Below are 19,596 nucleotides of genomic sequence, written 5' to 3' on the forward strand. Positions count from 1 at the left end.
CTCTGTGTGTGAGGTGGTGGGTGGGTGGTGCGGCAGGGTGAAAGTCACGGTGTTGTGATAGGACATTCGTCAGTGGTGCTGACAGCTGGTTCTGTCGGCGACAACGTAATGGATATCTCGGAATAGTCCTCAGGATTCTTAACTGGGAGTGTGAAAAGCTGGAATTGGCGGCCCATTGAGTTACCAATAACATGGGTACGATGAGCGATGAAGTTCTGCACTGCCAGTTCCAGGAGTTAAGAGGTAATTTAGAAGTCATGATTTGCTGCCCATGCTACGTGCTTGTGAGGCGGAAACTGGGAAGATTATACAGATTAATAGGTTGCGAAAGGTTCGCTTTTATATCCCAGACCTCTGGAAATGGATGCTAACATTGCATTTGGCTTCTTCGCATTTCTGCAAATTATCCTGCAGGGAATTTTCCCAAAAGGCTCTGCACCTCTGCTTGTTTCAATATTCCCCCCATTGTTAAAATAGTCCAGGCCAATACCGAGGGTGTACAGTTTATTGCATGGTGAAGGAGTTGCTTTTATGTACCAATCCTCTGAAAATGAATTAGAACATGCATTTGTCTCCCTCGCTACTGACTCAATCTGCAGACTGTCTGGTAGCTCAGCAACTCTGCTTTTTGCTTTCATAAGATCTTCCCATTTACGAAATATTTCACGCCTTTATTCCCTCTGCCAAAGAGTAAGTCTGGGCACTTCCGTGCAAAATATTCCTTCATAATTCTTTGCCTCTTCTCCAGTCTGTCTAATTCTTACTGCAAGCACCGTTCTTCCTCAACGCTACCTGCCTTTCCATTTACCTTCCCATGGGTCTGAAACCCTGTCACAAAGCCATAAAATCCTTCATCCAAATCATTGACGGACAACACGATAAGAAGGGGTCGCAACACCGATTGCTGCGGAACTCCACTGATTACCGCTGTCCGATCAGAAAATGACCTACGCCGTAATGTTTATGGACATCTCCAGAAGGCCACAATATTACACACCACCAAGATAGTCTGAAAGTTCCGGGCAAATGAGAAATGAGCGTGCTTGGCTATGTCCGGATATCAGGTTTCACCAGCTGCTGAGAAACTGAAAAGACAGAACAACTTACTATAAATACAAGAGTCAGATGGCAACGAACTATATAACTACCGAGCAGTAATTATAGGTGGGCCAATCCACAGTAACCGTCCGGATATAGTAACACAGGATAGACAAAGAACAACAGCTTATTCAATAGATAAAGCCATTGCATTCACACTAAACATAGATAAATTAGTGCTTGCAAAACACAGCAATCTGCTGAATTCACCCTTACACACTGTTCATATTCTATACCTTCACAGTATGGTCCGAGACAAGATTGACCCGGCCCAAGAATCCCCTCATAACAAGTTCCTGCACCAACTTCTGAACGACAGATCGTTTTACGATGTACAGATACACCATTGGACATGAATAACTGGGTGATTCATCCTATATTAATGTTTTAGAGGGCAAGCAGACTGTAGTTTACAGAGAAAAAAAAATCGTTTATGGGGAAAAAGCATCTACTATCTCAACATCCTGTCCTATTTTACCTAAGACATGAAAACATAATAGCCATTGAGATTTAAATATATTTGCTGAAACTGAAAATGGAAAGAACATTCTGGAACATTGGAGTTAATTATATAGCTATTTATAATCATTACTACCATCAAACACTGACCTCACTGCTATATCATAAAATATCCTCATAACTGATATGTAATTATAATTGTAATATGTAATTATTAATTCAACAATATTAAGCACAACCAATATAGTCTGAAAGTTCCCAGCAACTGAGAAATGTATGTGCTGGCCATGTCCGGACCAGCTGCTGAGAAACAGAAAAGACACAACAATTTACTATCAATACAAGTTAGATTCCTACAAATTACATACCAATTGGTCAGTTACTACAGATGTGAAAATCCTTAATAACTGTCCGGATAAAATAACACAGGATAGACAAAGAACAACAACTTATTTAATAGATATAGTCATTCGGAACATATTAGGTGTTCTGCACGAGGACTCCCAATTTTCTTTGCAGCGCAGTCAGGTCTGCACGATTAGCAATTCGTCTGCACATTTAATTCTACAACCAAAGTGCATGACCATGCATTATCCAACATTGTATTTCACATTACAATTTCGTCCCAATTCTACTAACCTGTGTAAGGCACTCTGCAAACGACGTCTTTCCTCAACAGTACCTGCCCCTACACCAATATTCGTACTGTCTCAAAAATTCGCAGAAAAAAAAAAAGCGGTTCCATCATCTATATCATTAACATAGAACACAAATAAGTGTTCCCTGCACCGACACCTGCGGAACACCGTTTGTCACTGGCAAACAGCCAGCAACGGATCCTTTTTTTTCCCACTCGCTGCCTCCGACCATTCACCCAATGCTCCTCGTATTTCTTGTAATACAATGGACTCTTAATTTGCTAAGCAGCCTCATGCGTGGCACCTTGTCAAAGGTCTTTTGAGAGTCCCAATAGACAACATCTGTGCACCCTCCTTATCTATCTACATGGATTCTCCTCAACCAAATCCAGCAGATCAGTCAGGATTTTATCACAATTTCTGAAATATGTATGTCCCTTCGGCCTGATGATATCTGCGTAGGATACCGAGCGAGACAGCAGAGGAACGTGCTGACTTTGTCCTCCTTTGTCCTCATGCTTAACAATTGAATCCAATATCTTCCCAACCACTAAGGTCAGGCTATCTGTAACATATTTCCCTTTCTGCTACCTTCCTCCTTTCCTAAAGAATCTGGTGGCAGTTACAATCTTTCAGTCCTCTGACACTGTGCCAGAATCCAATGGTTTTCAGAAAGATCATTAAAGATGCCTCAGCATCTCCATCGCTCATTCTTTTCCAACCCAAAGGTGTAGTTCATCAGGCCCGGGTGACTTATGTACCCTTAGGTCTTTCAGGTGATTGAGCACCTTCTCTCTTGTAACAGAAAGCGAGCCCACCTCTCTTCCTTCACACACGACAACATCAGGCAAACTGCTGGAGTCTCCCACAGTGAAGACTGATGCTACATACTCATATAGCTCAACTGCCATCTCATTGTTCCCCGTTGTTTTTTCTCTTGCCTCATTTTCTAGCGGTCCTATATCCCCTTTCATTCCTCATTGAATTTTATGTACTTGAAAATGCTGTTACTATCCACTTAGAAATTTTTTTGTCATCTTGCTTCGAATTTCATCTTTTCCTTCTAATGGATCGTTCAGTTGCTCTCCGTATGTTTAATCTTCATCTTTGCGCTGTTCTATGCTCTCTCCTTAGTGTAAGGGGGTTTCGTCTTTTATGTTACTGCGGAGGCTACATTTGCTCTGGCGTTCGGTTTGACTTCCCTTGTCAGCCACGATGGTACTATTTTGCTTTTTGCCTCTTTCTTTGTTTTTACAATAGATCTATTCTGCACGTTCCCCGGTTTTACCAGAACTCACTCCATTTCTGCACTGCAAACAACGCTGAAAGCCTCTCCTTTAAATTCCTTCGGCCGAGACTTTCAGATACCACTGTAATCTCGTTTACTGCACTGAAATACTACTGCGTCAGACTTTAAATTCTTCTTGTCGCATGTCAATTTGAAGTCAATCATAGTGTGATCACTGCCTTTGATTTCAACGCTGTGACTCAGAATGGAAGGGAGAGAGCAGGAGTTACAGGGGATTAAATAGTTGGAGGAGCAGACAGGAGGTTCAGTGGAGACACCTAGATGGAGGGGAAAAAAGGCCGTGATATGGGGGCAGCGGGATACTGATCCAATGCAGAGTTGGGTTCACTAAAATGTCTCAACACTTTTGACACAATATCATCATTCCCTGCAATAATATCGTTAGCCTCATGATCTTGTATATTGTATATCCGTTTCCGTGGTGAATGCCGGTTTGAGGTAATCATGAAGGATTTTCAGCACTTCCTGTCTCCAGATACGCTGCTTTCTTCATTAAAAGGCCCACCATTCTCCTCGCTCCCCATTTGCTACTGATTTTCCTTTTGGATATCCCTTGTTGCAACAATCGCGTTTTGTTTAATAACCTCCGCATTTCTGGCTCGAATTAAGACGGCTAAACATTAAACTTCATTTATTTTCTCCTGCCGATATTTGCAATGCCTCGCTTCATATATATTTCCGAGCCTCGCCTTGTCCTGCTTCATACTTAGCTTTACCCTCAGATAAAAAAGAAACATGCTGATACTGTGATCCAAACGATAAAATATCCACCTCTGAAATGTGGACTTAGCCCCGGCGGGGATTCATAATAATAGTTTCCCAGTTCCAGCCCAATGCATTTATATTCGGAGCTCCCTCCGTGAAGACCAGTCTGATCATAACCTAGAACGACCTTTACACATCTGCGATTATGGGCACTGTACCCAAAATGTTCCCCATCGAATAATTGGTAATGTGGTCGGTATAACTCCATATTCTCTTTTCTAATCCACTTGGAGCCACAAGGAATGGAACAGTTGAAAACTAATGCTCCTTATTTATGACCAGAGGCAGCAATGGGGGCTAAGAAATTGCCTATTAACTTAAAGGGTTCTTTGCTTCTGTGTTTGCTGTGGAAGGCGCGATCAGTGTGCCAGAGTCCCGAGAGTGCCAGGCATCGGGATTGAGTGACATTGTTATTACAAATGAAGACGTGCTCGGCAAACACAAAAGTCTTCAGGTGAAAATGTTAACTGGGCCAGGCGGACTACACCTAGAGTTCTGAGAGGGGTTGCAGAAGAGATAATGGATATAATGGCCATCTTCTTTCAAGAATGACTTGATTCTGGCATGTCCCGCAGGACTGGAAGATTACAAACGTCAAACCGCTCTTTACAAAGGGAGGAAGGCAAAATCGTCCGGGATTTGGATTATGTGTAAGCTGTGTAAACCGCCCGTTAAGTCAGTGCGGAGATGGATCTGGAGAAGATTCCAACTGGTGTGAGTCCGAGGAAGTACCGGTTAATCATGTGCAGGAGTTAAGTTGGGTGAATTTTCGCACTTCGGAATAAGTGCTAGTGCGAATGGTCCCCGGTTCAAATCCCGAACGAGCCCCACAAATGTAACGCTGATTGCTAACCTCTCGTGTTTATCGAGGGGAAACCACGTCCGCCCACCAAACCTCACGATTGCGTAGTTGCTGTGTAATACACCCTGGTTTAAACTCACACATGAAATATCAGGCATCACGATTTGCAGATTACACGTTATAGAACTTACTGGAACTATGGAATTAATAGAGATATAATATAAAAGAAAGTAAATGGCGCCAAACTTATCAGAGTTCAACCACTTCACGCACAACCGTTGGAGCTCAATTAACGGGGTCTTCTTTTCACCACGCGATCTCCTCCGACCTCCTCCACCCGCCCCTGGGACCAAAGACGATGGTCGACCACAGCGCGTACAGCACGTCCTTCCTCTTCGGTTCTCCTCCCGAAAAACCCGGGAACTCACCCAGGTTCCCACACATACAGATAGAATAGCATTGGCACTCATGGGTTCGTTCGTACCCTTTTCAATAATATTAAAACAAGCAAGCAGGGGGATAGAGAACTCTTTATTTCGCAGTTATTATTACAGGAAAACCATTTTATATGACATACAAAGAAGACACTTTAGACACCTCAGCAGCCAGTGTAAACAAGACCCAGTTACAATTGCAAGAGGGAAGACGTAATATTGCTACGGCCTTAATTAACTTGCTCATGCCCACTCCAGCTGCAGGCGAAGTCCCGCAGGACTGGCCAGTGATAATGTTTTATCTCTTGTTAAAACTATGGATAAGTGAGACTCATTTCAGTATATGGACATTGGAGGTAAATTTTTTATGTACAAGATTTACGAGATTAGAAAACTCAGCCAGATTTATGAGAACCAGCATGGCTCTGTCCGGGGCAGATCTTGTCTTACAACTTGAAAAAGTATTTTAACAAGGTGACGACAGGGATTGACGAGGGTATGCAGTGGATGCTGTCTACATAGTATAAGTCAGACGTTTGACATACTCGCTCAAGGGGAGAGGCAAAGGGAACGGCGGCGAATTGGCTGCTGGACTCAGAACATATTTGCGCATAGACGGCAGAGTGAGATGACCGAATAGACTTATCCGAGATGGAGATCTGCAATTAGTGATGCTCGGCAGTGATCTGTGCTGGGATCCCTGATGCTTGTGATGTATCTAAATGACATGGATGAAAATCTAGGTGGGTTGGCTCGTACATTTGCGGTTGATGCCAAGATTGATGGAGTTGTGGCCACTGTAGAAAACTGGCAAAGCGCAAATGAGTTGTAGATATTAACAGCGACAGGACAGATGGAAATTAACCCAGATAAATCTGTGATGCAGAACGCTAGTATCAAGTAAATTTAAAGAAACAGTACAGTGTTTGGGCAAGCTCCTGAAGAGAGTTGCTGAGCAGAGCTACCCTGGGATCTAAGGTCACAGCCCCTTGAAAGTGGCTACGCAGGTCAACAAGGTGATTAAGAGACTTTTAGATTGCCTAATTTTATCAGTCGAAGCAACAATCTTAAATCAAGACGTTATGTTTCAAATTATGAAAACTCTGGTCAGGCCACATCGGAACGCTGCCCGGTTTATACAACATATCTTATGACGGGTCGTTTTCTCTGAAGCGCCGGAGGTTCAGGGGAGATTTATCAGAGATGTGTAAGCTTATGAGAGGCATAGATAGAGAAATAGAGAGTATCTGTACCCCAGTGTTCAAATATCTAAGACAAGAGGCTATGCATCGAAAATGAGAGGATGTAGTTTCAAGCGGGATGTGAGGAATAGTTGTTGTTTTTTTTTTTCACTCTGAGAGCGTGGATGCCTGGAATGCGCTGCCTGGTATGGCGTGGAGTCAAGTACATCAGATGATTTTTGAGACGTCTGGATAGTCATAAGGATGTAAGAAGATGGAGGATATTAAAATTGCTGAGGTCGGACTGATGAGTGCTTGAGTATTCTTAAGCTCTATGATCCGAGTAATTGACACATGACTTCCTCAGCTGAGATTTAAACGCACACACACACACACACACACACACACACACACACACACACACGCACACACGTATATGTATATGTATCAACAGCAATGACTGTCGAGGCTATCCGATGAGGAGCCCTTGAAAATCAGTCTATATGTCATAGAAACACGAGGAAATCTGTCATGGTGCAGGACATTGTCGGGGTTTGAAATTTTGAGCTGTATTAACTGTTATGATCGTGGTCGTGTGAGTGCTAACGCCCCTGTATCTCCGTCCAGGTGGCAGCAGCGTGAAGAGAGCATGGCCTGGGTCATGGCGATCACTGATCGTGGATTTTGCTTCCCTGCGACTACGAACCTTGTAGATGTATTCAATAATGAGGAAGGTTTTCCCCGTGATGGACTGGGATGCATTCACATTACTTTAAAAGAACATTTTCTTTACAGCCGGTACAGGAACCTATACACTGGTTGCATCACCGTGACCTCAGTACTGGTTCCGATGCCGCTCCAGCAGCTTTAAATGACTCCTCACTGATCTGCCTCCTGGCGCTGAACCCTGCATGCGGGACCTGTGCTGCGCCGGCCCGCAGGGTCTCCCGCACCCACGTTCAGGTGCCTTTCTACTGAGGTGACACTCCACCTGCCAGTCTGCCGGTTTCGCCTGCTGTACCCGGTGTTGCCAGTGCAGTGCGGCCTCCACCTCTTCGGTGAGATCCGAATGATTATAGGGGGCCGTTTCTGCGAGTCCCTCGGCACCGTCGTTCGCAATAGTTAGAACTGCCTCTGGTCAGCAAATCTACTCCATCTTCCTATTCCCATACTGAGAGTTTATTCCTGAAATATTTATTATAATTACAAATCGAGCGCCGCCCCAACAAATATCAGAGAATGCGATTTCACCCTAAATTAATCAGGGAACAATTTACAAAAAGTAATTAACCAACCGGACAGCTCTTTTAAGTGTGAAAAGACAGATGGTGAACACGAGCACATTGAACGAGTGGGACATACAGATTGTCCTTACTGAGGACACTACAAATGATCTCAGATCTCCGACCCTAACCGTTAGGCTAAGGGCCTGACCACGGTCTTTGTGGCTGGAATGATATTTTTTAGGGGAAACAGTTCGTATTCTGTCTGTGTACTTTACTACCGAAGTGTATGAACATCGATTTCTCCAGCACCAACTCCTTTGTCCCCTCTCACTATTTTCTCCAGTTCCATCCACGTTCCTGGTTCCTCTGTCGTTTCTTGTTCTCAGCTCACTTACCCATCTTCTCCCCCGGTGAACCCCCTTCCTCGCTTTCGTGTACTAGCCAATGTCCTCAGGTTCCCACATCTACGTTCTCGCACAGTTTCCGGCGATCACCGCTCAGTTTTTTACATACCCCACCTGATCCTACACTGTCCATCACTTATTTTCACCCCCCCCGTCAGTAGGTAATCCACCTCATCGTCCCCTCAGCCAGCCCCTTGACCTTTCCAATCCAGAAAAAGTCTCTCCAAAGTGTCAGCTGTTCATTCTCTTCATTGGAACATGACAGCACCAGAGCAGTCCCGTCGGCCCACAAAGTCCCGCTGTACCAGTTAGATAAGTAACCTAATGACTAACCAATCTTATCTGCTTGAATTATCAGCATGTCCTTCCATTTTCCTCAGAGGCACATGTCTGTCTCAGCAGCTCCTCAATGTCTCCCCTCCTTGTGTCCCTTCCACCACACCAGGAAGTGCATCCCATGCACCCACTACTCTCTGTGTAAAGGTCTTGCTCTTTAGAGTTCATTTGAAATTACCACCCGAAGATCTTCCGGTGCCTTGTGTATGTTTCAAATTAAATTTTGGGTCGTCTGTAACATTATTAGTCAACTCATTTACATGCATCCGAGTCATTTATAAATATCACAAATCCTAGAACAGCTCACTGTCGAACTTTATCTACAGACTGTTATTTCTCCATTGTAGTTAAAATGCGATTCCCGGGTGACACATTGAAATCTCTGCATTGTCGACTGCCATCTTCTGGTGGCATACGAATCTACGTTTCTTTTATTTTTGCATAGTGTATCAAACAGCAGAGGGGTCATAGTCATAGATTTACACGCCGGGGAGATATTCCCGTATTTCCCTATCGTTTCGAAGCAACAGACACCGAACTGTCGTATTACTTTAACACAGTTATGATTTCTATGACCACATTTTCAACCTATCTGCACTTTTACCGAGCACCTTCAACTCTCCAACTCCATCACGTTTTGTGTCACTTGGAGGCATATTAATGAATCACCACAATTTTCATCCAAATTAAACGCCATTACATCTCCAACACTTGTGACATGCAGAATGGCTGCCCTCCACCCCTAAGCTCTGTCCTCTATGTCCAGGACAAACTGGAATCCATGCTATCCAATGCAGCTCGGTGTCGTGGATCAGCCTACCGGAAGAGATCAGTCTCAAAAGACCTACTTCCAGTAGGTTCCCAACTGTAGGGCCTTGGCTAACTCAATGCATCACGGTCCCAGTGGCCTTTCAATTTATAATGACCAATTAACCTACCAGATGCAATGGGATATCTTGGGCGGTATGGGAGAAGTGTCACCGAGGATTAATGCAATCCTGACAACGCCGAATGAACTTTGCCATGAGACAGAAGGGCGATTTCACCGTCTCCTTCAGCTGCACCCTGAACCTGGCATGGACCACGGCGTAAAGGGCCGTGTTGGTGCAGCAGCTGAGAAGCTGCAGCATGTAGCCCAGCTCCCGCAGAGAACTCGGGGGAAAAGAATGGAAGTGAAAATACATGCTTTCCCATATGGAATCCACCGTCAACAGCGCCCACAGCAGGATGAAATTCCCCGACATAACCAGCAGTAAGAGGAGGGCTTGCCTGCGGTTCTTCAACTCCGGGTCGGCGGGCATTTCGCCATCCCGCGAGCCACGGAGTCTCCTCCGGGCTCGGCTGGCGAGGAAGACGTGTCTGATGGTTAAACTATTGAGCAGGAGTATCAGGACAAAGGGGAATATTGGGGTGAGGAGGAAATGAATCAGTCGAAATGTTGCCAGCTGAGAAATGGAAAATGAACGGTTACTAATAAGGCAGAGCAAGGACATATCTAATGCGGAATATGACTCATCCAGCATAAAGTACCAGAATATGTTCTTTACGCAGCTCAGCACAGTCACTGTCCCCAGAACCAGAGCCGCCGCTCGCCCGGTGCAGTATCTTCGTTTCAGCTCCTGAAAACAAATGGCGACAAATCGATCAAAGGTGAAAGTGACGGTGAACCAGACAGAACAGTCCGTGGCGGCGTAGAACAGAACGGCGTGGATATTACACACGAGAGCACGATGTGGCCAGTTGAAAAACTCCATTGGCACGTTAGTCACTGGAATCTTGTTCAATACCAGATCGAAGAGAACGACGAGCTGATCCGCTGCTACCATGGCAACCAGGTACCTTGTGACGCCTTTGGAGAGACCGCACTTTCCCCGAGACAGGATGACGATTGTCACCACGTTCACTGTGCGGACGGAAATATAGAAAATTAACACACTTTTGGATGGACACTTTCTCTGAAAGCAATTATTTTAATCGATAGCCCTCCCAAGGGCAGAGATGAACATGGAATTATGGTAACTATGAAGGAGGTTATCGGAATCCATAATTAAATTGGTAGTGATTATAATGTACCTGCTGAAGTTCAGAAGGATGAGAGGAGTCTCACTGAAACTTACTGAACATTGAAAAACAGAGATATCGTGGACGCGGAGAGGGTTGCTTCTGTCGTGGGGGAGTCTACAACCTGAAGACGAGGCTTCACAATAAAAGACATCCCTTTAGAACGGAGTGGGTCGTAATTTCCTCAGACCGAGACAGGTGAATGTGTGGAATTCATCGGCACAGACGGTTCTGGGGTCAGTTCATTGGAACCATTGGCAGAGGAGAGTGATGGGTGCTTTATTCATCAGGTCGCCGATGGCTCCGGGGCTGGGCGCCAGAATGTGGTTGAATGCGATAATGAATCAGCTAGACGGAAAGGCGGCGAAGGCTCGGTGCTCGGCTGGTCGAATTCACCTTCTGAGCTTTATGGGCAAAGCAGCGATAGCAATCGAATCCTGAAACGTATTCTGATCTTTAGCATCAGGAGAACGAGTTGCAAACGGGAAGTGTTAAGAGAGTAAGAACGAATTAATGTACCAAGTACCAGGGTGACAGAAATTCAACTCCCCTCAGCTGTAAACACGAGAGAAAGTGAAAATATAAGAACATTAATAATAGGATCAGGAATAGTCCATCTGTTCGTACTGGCATGATCTGACAATGAAGAAGATCATGGCTGATCTGACCATGGACTCATCGCCGCATACCTACGTTTTCCTCATAGCCCTTAATTCGTCTACTATGCAAAATCAGTGACAGCCGGTCTGAAATATATTTATTGAAATTGCCTCTAGTGCTGCACTGAGCAGAGAATTCCCCAGATTCATCACCCTCTGAGAGAAGAAGTTCCTCCTCATCACGATCCTAAGTTTACTCCCCAGAATCCTGAGGCCATGTCCCGTAGTTCTAATTTCACCTATCAGTGGAGACAACTTTCCTGCGACTATCTTATCTATGCATTCGATAATTTTATATGTTTCTAGAAGATGTCCTCTCATTCTTCTGAGTTCCAGCGACTACGATCCCAATCGACACAATTTCCCCTCATAGTCGAACCACCTCAGCTCTGCAGTCAACTGGTGAACCGCCTGCACAGCCAGTTTATCCATCCTCAAGCTGGAAGACCTGAACTGCCCAGTACTGCAAATGCATCCTCAACAGTACATTGTACAGATGCAGCATAACCACCCTGCTGTTAAACTCAATCCCTCTGGCAACTAAGGCGAACATCCCGTTTGCTTTCTTGACAGTCTGCTGCACCTTCAAACCAAACTTTTGTGATTCAAGCACAAGTAATCCAAAGCGCCTCCGCACAGCAGCAGACTGCAATCGTTTACCACGTAAATAATATTCTGTTCTTACATTTGCCCTTCACAAGTGGATAACCTCGTATTTACCAACTTTGTACCCCATCTGCGAAACGATGTCACGTTCGCTTATATTAATATATTAATATCCCTCTGCATTTTATCAGTTTCCTCTGCACCCGTTGTGTCGGCGATAGATCCTGGAGGTGATGATACCCACGTAACCTTAGGCTTTTTAACTGGTGAGACGTTGGAGTGTTACATCCCTCGTGGGTATCCTGTGACTGTCTGATGACCATGATGTAACTGAGTGTCTTGTGAGCAGGATGGTGCAGTGATGTAATTTTCCCGCCAGTGCGAGGTCACGTGATGACATGTTCTCAACAGGTATAGAACTGGAAACACCTGCTGTTACGCAGTTTGGTTCGTTGTGTAATTGGTCATTTACTCCGTTATGCTGCGTCTTGGTCTCAGGACGCAGTTTCATTTTAAAGTGAAGGTTTACTTTCTTTTGTAATTCTAGTATTGGAGAGTGAGGATCTTACTAACGTACGGGAGCCTGAGGCATCGAGTAAAGTTGGTGTCGTTCAGGCAGTTTCATAAAGGATCTACCTCAGTGATTCTTCGTTCAGAAACAGTGACCTGCATCTGAGATATCCTGTAAGATAGGGAAGGTTTGTGCAGTGTTCATTCGCCAGGACAAGATCAGTTCATTTAAGCCAGTCTATTTATTTCGTCGTGAATCCCGTGGACAGAATCAGCAGTATCGTCTCGTCTTCGAGGACATCCGTTTACAGAGAAGTCTCTCCTGATTGACTGTATAAATCAACTGGAATTCCGAAATAACCGTTTTAATAGTGTGTTCGAAGTTACCACTTTAAAAACTGTTCCAGAGTTGCCGTATCGCAGTTAACTTCCGGTTAAGTGAGTCGTTTGAATACTTCTCGGTATTGGTGAGCAGAGTTTAATAAATGTTTGTTTGCTTGTTTGTTTGTTAATAAAAACTGACTCAATTATATTTTCTTTGCTGTTGATCACGTGACAGGATTTCTTTCTTTCTTTCTTTCTTTCTTTCTTTCTTTATTTCCGCTAATACTATATTCTGCCATCATATTTAGCTACCTAAAAGAACGACCTCACACTGATCTACGTTGTACTCCATCTGCCCCTTCTTAACGCAATTTTGCATCCTATCAATGTCCGGCTGTAAATCTGACAGCCTTCCACACTATCCACAACGACCCCAACCTTTTATCATCACCACATTTATTAATCCATCGCTCCACTTCCTCATCCATGTCATTTATAAAAATCAGGAAGAGTCGGGGTGCCAGAACAGATCAATGAAGCATACTGCTGGTCAACGACTTCAATGCAGAATATGACCGTCTACAACAACACTTTGCCCTCAATGGGCAAGCCATTTCTGGATCCACACAGCAATGTCCACTTGGATCACATCCCTCCTTGCTTTCACCATAAGCCTTGCATTATCAAATACACTCAGCCGATGTTTGCTGAAGCGATACCGGTTGGAAAGACCTGCCTTGCAATTAGCCAGTCGTTAGAGCACAGGTTTGAAAGAGGAGCTGACTTATATTTTTCAACATTAATCATGAGGATGAGACCAGATACGTACCAAGAGGAGCTACAATTGCGAGTACCGGGTAGTAAACCACTTGGATTGTTCTCAGCCCAAGATAGACTCGATAGTCCAACGTCAGCAATTCGTTATTTTCAACAAGACTTTGATACGCCCAGAAAAAATTCTTCGCGATTCCCGTATCATTTGGCATAGCATTTCGGAAATAATAATCCATTGCTGCGATCGTCCAGATTCCTGTTCGCGACGCAGCCTGTGTCTTCTCTCTGTCCGCAGTCGCTGGTCTCTGATAGCGCTGACTGCCGGCTCTCACTGACACTGTCGTTATGAGAGCGGCATTTTAAGAGAACAGGCAACCAGCAGCCACACCTCCGCGGTGACGTCGACAATCCCCACAGGCCCTCCCTTCATTAAGTTCTACGGAATGACAGGTGCAATTAACCCTTTATTTGCAGGCCGTCAGAGAAGGGATCCAAAAGCAGATTGGAAGTGTGTCCAATAATCCCAGAAATCGACTGTCCACGGATGCGTGCCGAGTCTGGAAATGGACTCAAAATCGAGAAATTTACTGACACACAGCAAAATACATATAACTACCAGTCTCGAAATGAAGGTACACGCAGCAAACAAAAAATAACACAACAAACAAAAACTAATAAAACAATCAATAATAATGACATAAACAGATTACAAATAATTATTGCATAGAGAGTTCTTAAAAATATAGTTGCAAATGTAGATTGAAAATGATATCGAATTAGATGTTCCAAAATAATGATTTTAAGAAACAAGTGTTTTTACCAGTGGCCAATCGGACCGAAACGTCGACTGTACGTCTTCCTATCGATGCTGCCTGGCCTGCTTCTTTCACCAGCAACTTTGTTGTGTGTTGCTTATAAAAGTCGACAGCGGGTCCTTACAGTCAAAAGCTGTTTTGACCAACGAGTAGGCGGCGTTTGTGGTCGATCTGCAGGAGAAAGGCAGGGGCAAATGCAGTAGCCGTCGTATGAATGGACCGTCAAGCTACTGCTCGCCGAGGCGTCAGCTCAGGGAGGCTTCAGGAAAAGTAGGCAAAGAGAAGAAAAACACTTGGCTAAGACTTTTTTTCCTTTCCCTCTTTCCATCTGATCAGACAGGACAACGAGCTTCCAAGCAGGATAGTTAAATGCTCCTCTTGCGGAATCTGGGAAGGCATAGAGAACTCCAGTAACCCTGACGACGACAGCTGCGAGAGCTGCGTTCAGCTGCAGCTTCTGACAATCCGCATTAAAGAGCTGGAGGTGGAACCGCTTGAGCTCCACATCATTCGGGAGGCTGAAGTGGTGATGGACAGGACGCACAGTGAGGGAGTTAGACCCAGGGCGCAGGGTATAGGAGACTGTGAGACAGTCATGACTGAGAACCGACCGAAGGGGCCAGGGCACAGATTCCCTGTGGCCATCTCCTTCAACATTTCTGATATTGTCACGGAGTTTAGGAGGCGGGAGAATCATCTGACAGTGTTCAGTCTCAGTGTTCGTCTCTCATGCACTTAGTTAGCCTCTCTGATTCAGAGGGGAAGGTGGCGTTGAGTAGTGTCTGTGTGGGGGGGGTTGGGGTGTGCGGGGGGCGGCAGCGTGAAAGTCATGATGTGGTGCTGGGATACTCGACAGTGGGGGGTCAGGTGGCTCTGTCGACGACAACATCAGCGATATCTCGGATCGAGTCTTCAGCGTTCTTAAATGGGTATGTGAGCATCTAGAAATCGTGACCAATTGAGTTACCAATGACATGGGTACGATGAGCGACGAAGTATTGTATGCCAGTTCCGGGAGTTAAGAGCCAAGTTAAAAGGCAGGACTCTCCTGAATTTGCTGCCCGTGCTCCGGACTTGGATGATAAAATTGCATTTGGCTTCCCCACCGTTGTGTAAATTTTCCTGAAGGAAACCTACCCAAAAGGCTCTGCACCTCTGCTTGTTTCAGTATTCTCCACATTGTTAAAATGGTCCAGGCCAATATAGAGAGTATACAATTTATTACATGGCGAAGGAGTTGTTTTTATATACCAGTCCTCTGAAAATGGATTGGAACATGCATTTGGCTCCGTCACCACTGACTCAATCTGCAGATTTTCCTGTGTCTCTGCAACTCTGATTTTTCAATTCAAATGTTCTTCCCAATTTATGAAATAGTCCATGCCTTTATTACCTCTGCCAAAGTGTCAGACTGGGCACTTTCCTACATTATATTACTTCATAATTCATTGCCTCTTCTCCAGTCTGTCTAAACTTCCTGCAAGCACCGTGCTTCCCGAACTCCACCTGCCCTTCCATCTACCCTTGCATGGCTCTCAAACCCTGCCACAATTCAATCAAGTTCTTCATTCAGATTATTGACGTACATCGGGAAAAGAAGCGGTCCCAGCACCGATTGCTGCGGATCGCCACCGCTAACCGCCGTCCAATCAGTAAAGGGCCGACGCAGTGATTGGATGAGTCTGGACATGAGGTTTCACCAGCTGCTGAGAAACAGGAGAGACAGAACAACTTACAATAGATACACGAATCAGATTGCGACAAATTAAATGACAACTGAGCGGTAATAACAGAAGGGTTAATCCGTAATATCCGTCCGGATTTAGTAACACAGGATAGACCAAGAACAGCAACTTATTCAATAGATAAAGTCATTGCAGGCATACAAAACCTACATAAATCAATGCTTGACAAACAGTGAAATCTGCTGAATTAACCCGTACATACTGTTCATATTGTATGCCTTCACAGTATTGTCTGGGTTAAGTTTGATCCGCCGCAAGAATACCCTGAGAGCAAGTGTCTATAACAAATTTTGAAGCAAAAAAAATCTTCTTAGAATGTATAAATAGCCTATGTGCCATTAATAAATGGATGATTCATCATTAATGAATGTTTCGGAGAGCAAGGAGAGTGTATTGTTTAGAGAAGAACGAATCGGTTATGGAGAATAAAACATCTACTATCACACAATATCATCTCCTATTTTACCAAAGACATGAAAAGCTAAAAGCCATAATGATTTCAATATATTTGCTGAAGCTGAAAACGGCAAGAGCATTCTGTAACTGTAGGGTTTATTTTATAAAAAATTCTTCAATGCCCTACGATTTACCATGTATGTCTGACTTTGATTAGCCCTACCAAAATGTAGCAGCTCACATTGTTCAACATTAAACACCATCTGCCATCTTTCTGCCCACTCTTCTATCTGGCCTAAATGCCTTTGCAAGCTTTGAATCCTACTTCATTATCCACAATTGTATGCTGTCTGTTATTTCATGGTGCTAATTTGTAACAGGGTGGCAAATTATACAGCAGCAAAACAAAAAGGAGTGTAATCACCACATATACGTTTCTACATACCACTATACCACGTAGTCCGTGTTCTTGCTAGGATACCCAATAAATTCTTCATAGAATAATAATCATCTTAACAGTAGAGGAGGCCGTGGATAGACATGTTGGAATGGGAATGGGATGTGGAATTAAAATGTGTACCCCGCCTCCTCCCGCACCCCGCTTTCAGTAGGGATCGCTCCCTACGCGACTCCCCTGCACATTCGACAACCCCTCCCCCATCCCTCCCCACTGATCTCCCTCCTGGCACTTATCCTTGTAAGCGGAACAAGTGCTACACATGCCCTTACACCTCCTCCCTTACCACCATTCCGGGCCCCAGACATTCCTTCCAGGTGAGGGGACACTTACCTGTGAGTCGTCTGGGGTGATGTACTGCGTCCGATGTTCCCTATGTGGCCTTCTATATATTGGCGAGATCCGAAGCAGACTGGGAGATCGTTTTGCTGAACACCTACGCTCTCTCCGCTAGAGAAAGCAGGATCTCCCAGCGGCCACACATCTTATTTCCACATCCCATTCCCATTCCGACATGTCTATTCACGGCCTGCTCTACTGTAAAGATGAAGCCACACTCAGGTTCGAGGAACAACAACTTGCATGAACATTGACTTCTCTAACTTCCGCTACTGCCCCACCTTCCCCTCGTACCCCATCCGTTATTTATTTATTTATATACACACATTCTTTCTTTCACTCTCCTTTTTCTCCCTCTGTCACTCTGACTATACCCCTTCCCCATCCTCTGTTTTTTCCGCCCCTCCCCCTTATCCTTCTCCCTGGGCCTCCTGTCCCATGATCCTCTCGTATCCCTTTTGCCAATCACCTGTCCAGTTCTTGGCTCCATCTCTCCCCCTCCTCTCTTCTCCTATCATTTTGGATCTCCCTCTCCCCCTCCCACTTCCAAATATCTTATTTTTTCTGCCTTCAGTTTGTCCTGACGAAGGGTTTCGGCCTGAAACGTCGACTCTACCTCTTCCTAGAGATGCTGCGTGGCCTGATGGGTTCACCAGCAACTTTGTTGTGTGTTGCTTCACACTGTTTCACTGTGTCTCCACAGCGATGAACCGATTGCCCAGAGAAACTGTCTGCAGCATGATAAACGGCCGAGTCAATGATTAGCTGCTGGTTATTGAAGGACAGGAAGTTATAAATATTGGGGAGGATATTGGGCGAAATTACTTCTCCCTTCAGGAACTAAAGAAGTAAGGGTGCCTTCTAGACAACGGCGCTGCTGGACTCTGCTGATTTTTTGATTTTTATTCCCTTCAACAAGGGACTTGACTCAGGGTTCGGGATCCTAGTGCAAGTTTAGGAGCAGTTGTGAAATCGCAAATATCAGGTTCCTGAACGAGAGTGGATACCAGCACTCACTGCACCACTGATAAATCAGGAACCAAACACGACGATTTCACAATGTCTTGGAGATTTCGGAATACTTAGAGGTGCTTAGTGTTGCAGAATTCTTGAAAATGATATAACTATTTTATCCGTAGCGCTAATTTTAATGCTGTTTTGTAATGATTGCGATAATATAGTTGTAAATATTATTATCGGTAAAATATTTGTCCTATTAATTTTACAACCACTTTCACATTCCTAGTTTAACCCACACATACATACATACATGTTTGGGTCAAATTTAACCCGTTTTGAAATTTGACAGCAATAAAAACACCTCAAATTCCATTTTTAGCCGAAATTTCTATTTCCTAAAGTGACCCAAAATGCACAAAAATGAAAATACTCAAAAACTTTAAACGTTTGTACAGGTGCTACAATTTTATTGTACATTGCGCCTAATCCGGGACAAGGCTGACCTGTATCTATTGAAATAGAAAGCTGATTGGGCAATCGAGGTCAGGTGTCCAAGCATTTTGAAAAGCTCAAGCAAATAAATAGCTGGGTCGCTCAAGCTGGGAGGCCTGTGGAAAGCCGCCAGTGAGTGAGTGGGCCAGTGCTGGTGTGGAGCGTTGAGGCTTTGTGTCGAGAAGCTTCGACGAGAAGAGGCAGAGTACAAGCTTGCTTGCAGTTAGTATTTACAATGCCTCCTGAGACGGTGCTGTGCCTGTCAAGTGAGATGTGGCAGTCTTGGGGGAAAGCCCCTCTCCCGCAGAGTCACATCTGCCAGAAGTTCATGCGGAAGACCGTGTAAGGAATCTGGAGCAGAACCTGAATGACCTTCAGAAGGGAGAACGAGACAGTCGTAGATGAGAGCTTCAGAGAGGTAATCACGCTTAGACTGCCGGAAGCAAGTCGTTGGGTGACAGTCAGAGTGGGGGGGGGGGGAAGCGAAAGTGAGTAGACAGGTAGTGCAGAGCTGCCCTGTTGCCATTCTCCTGCATAATAAGTTTACTGTCCTGGATTCTGTTGGCGACCGACCAGGTGTGAACCACGGTGGCAGGGCCTGAGGCACTGAGTCTGACTTTGTGGTGGAGTAGTGTGGGACGGAGAAGAAGAGAGCTGCCGTAATTGGATACTCCATAGTCAGGGGAGCAGACAGGAGATTTTGTGGAGATGAGAAGTACACCCACATGTTTTGTTGCCTCTCGGGTGCCAGGGTCCGGGATGTCTCTGAGCGGGTGCACGACATCCTGCTACGAGAAGGAAAAAAA

The sequence above is a fragment of the Mobula birostris genome, chromosome 13 (assembly GCF_030028105.1).
Source record: "Mobula birostris isolate sMobBir1 chromosome 13, sMobBir1.hap1, whole genome shotgun sequence".
Lineage (NCBI taxonomy): Eukaryota > Metazoa > Chordata > Chondrichthyes > Myliobatiformes > Myliobatidae > Mobula > Mobula birostris.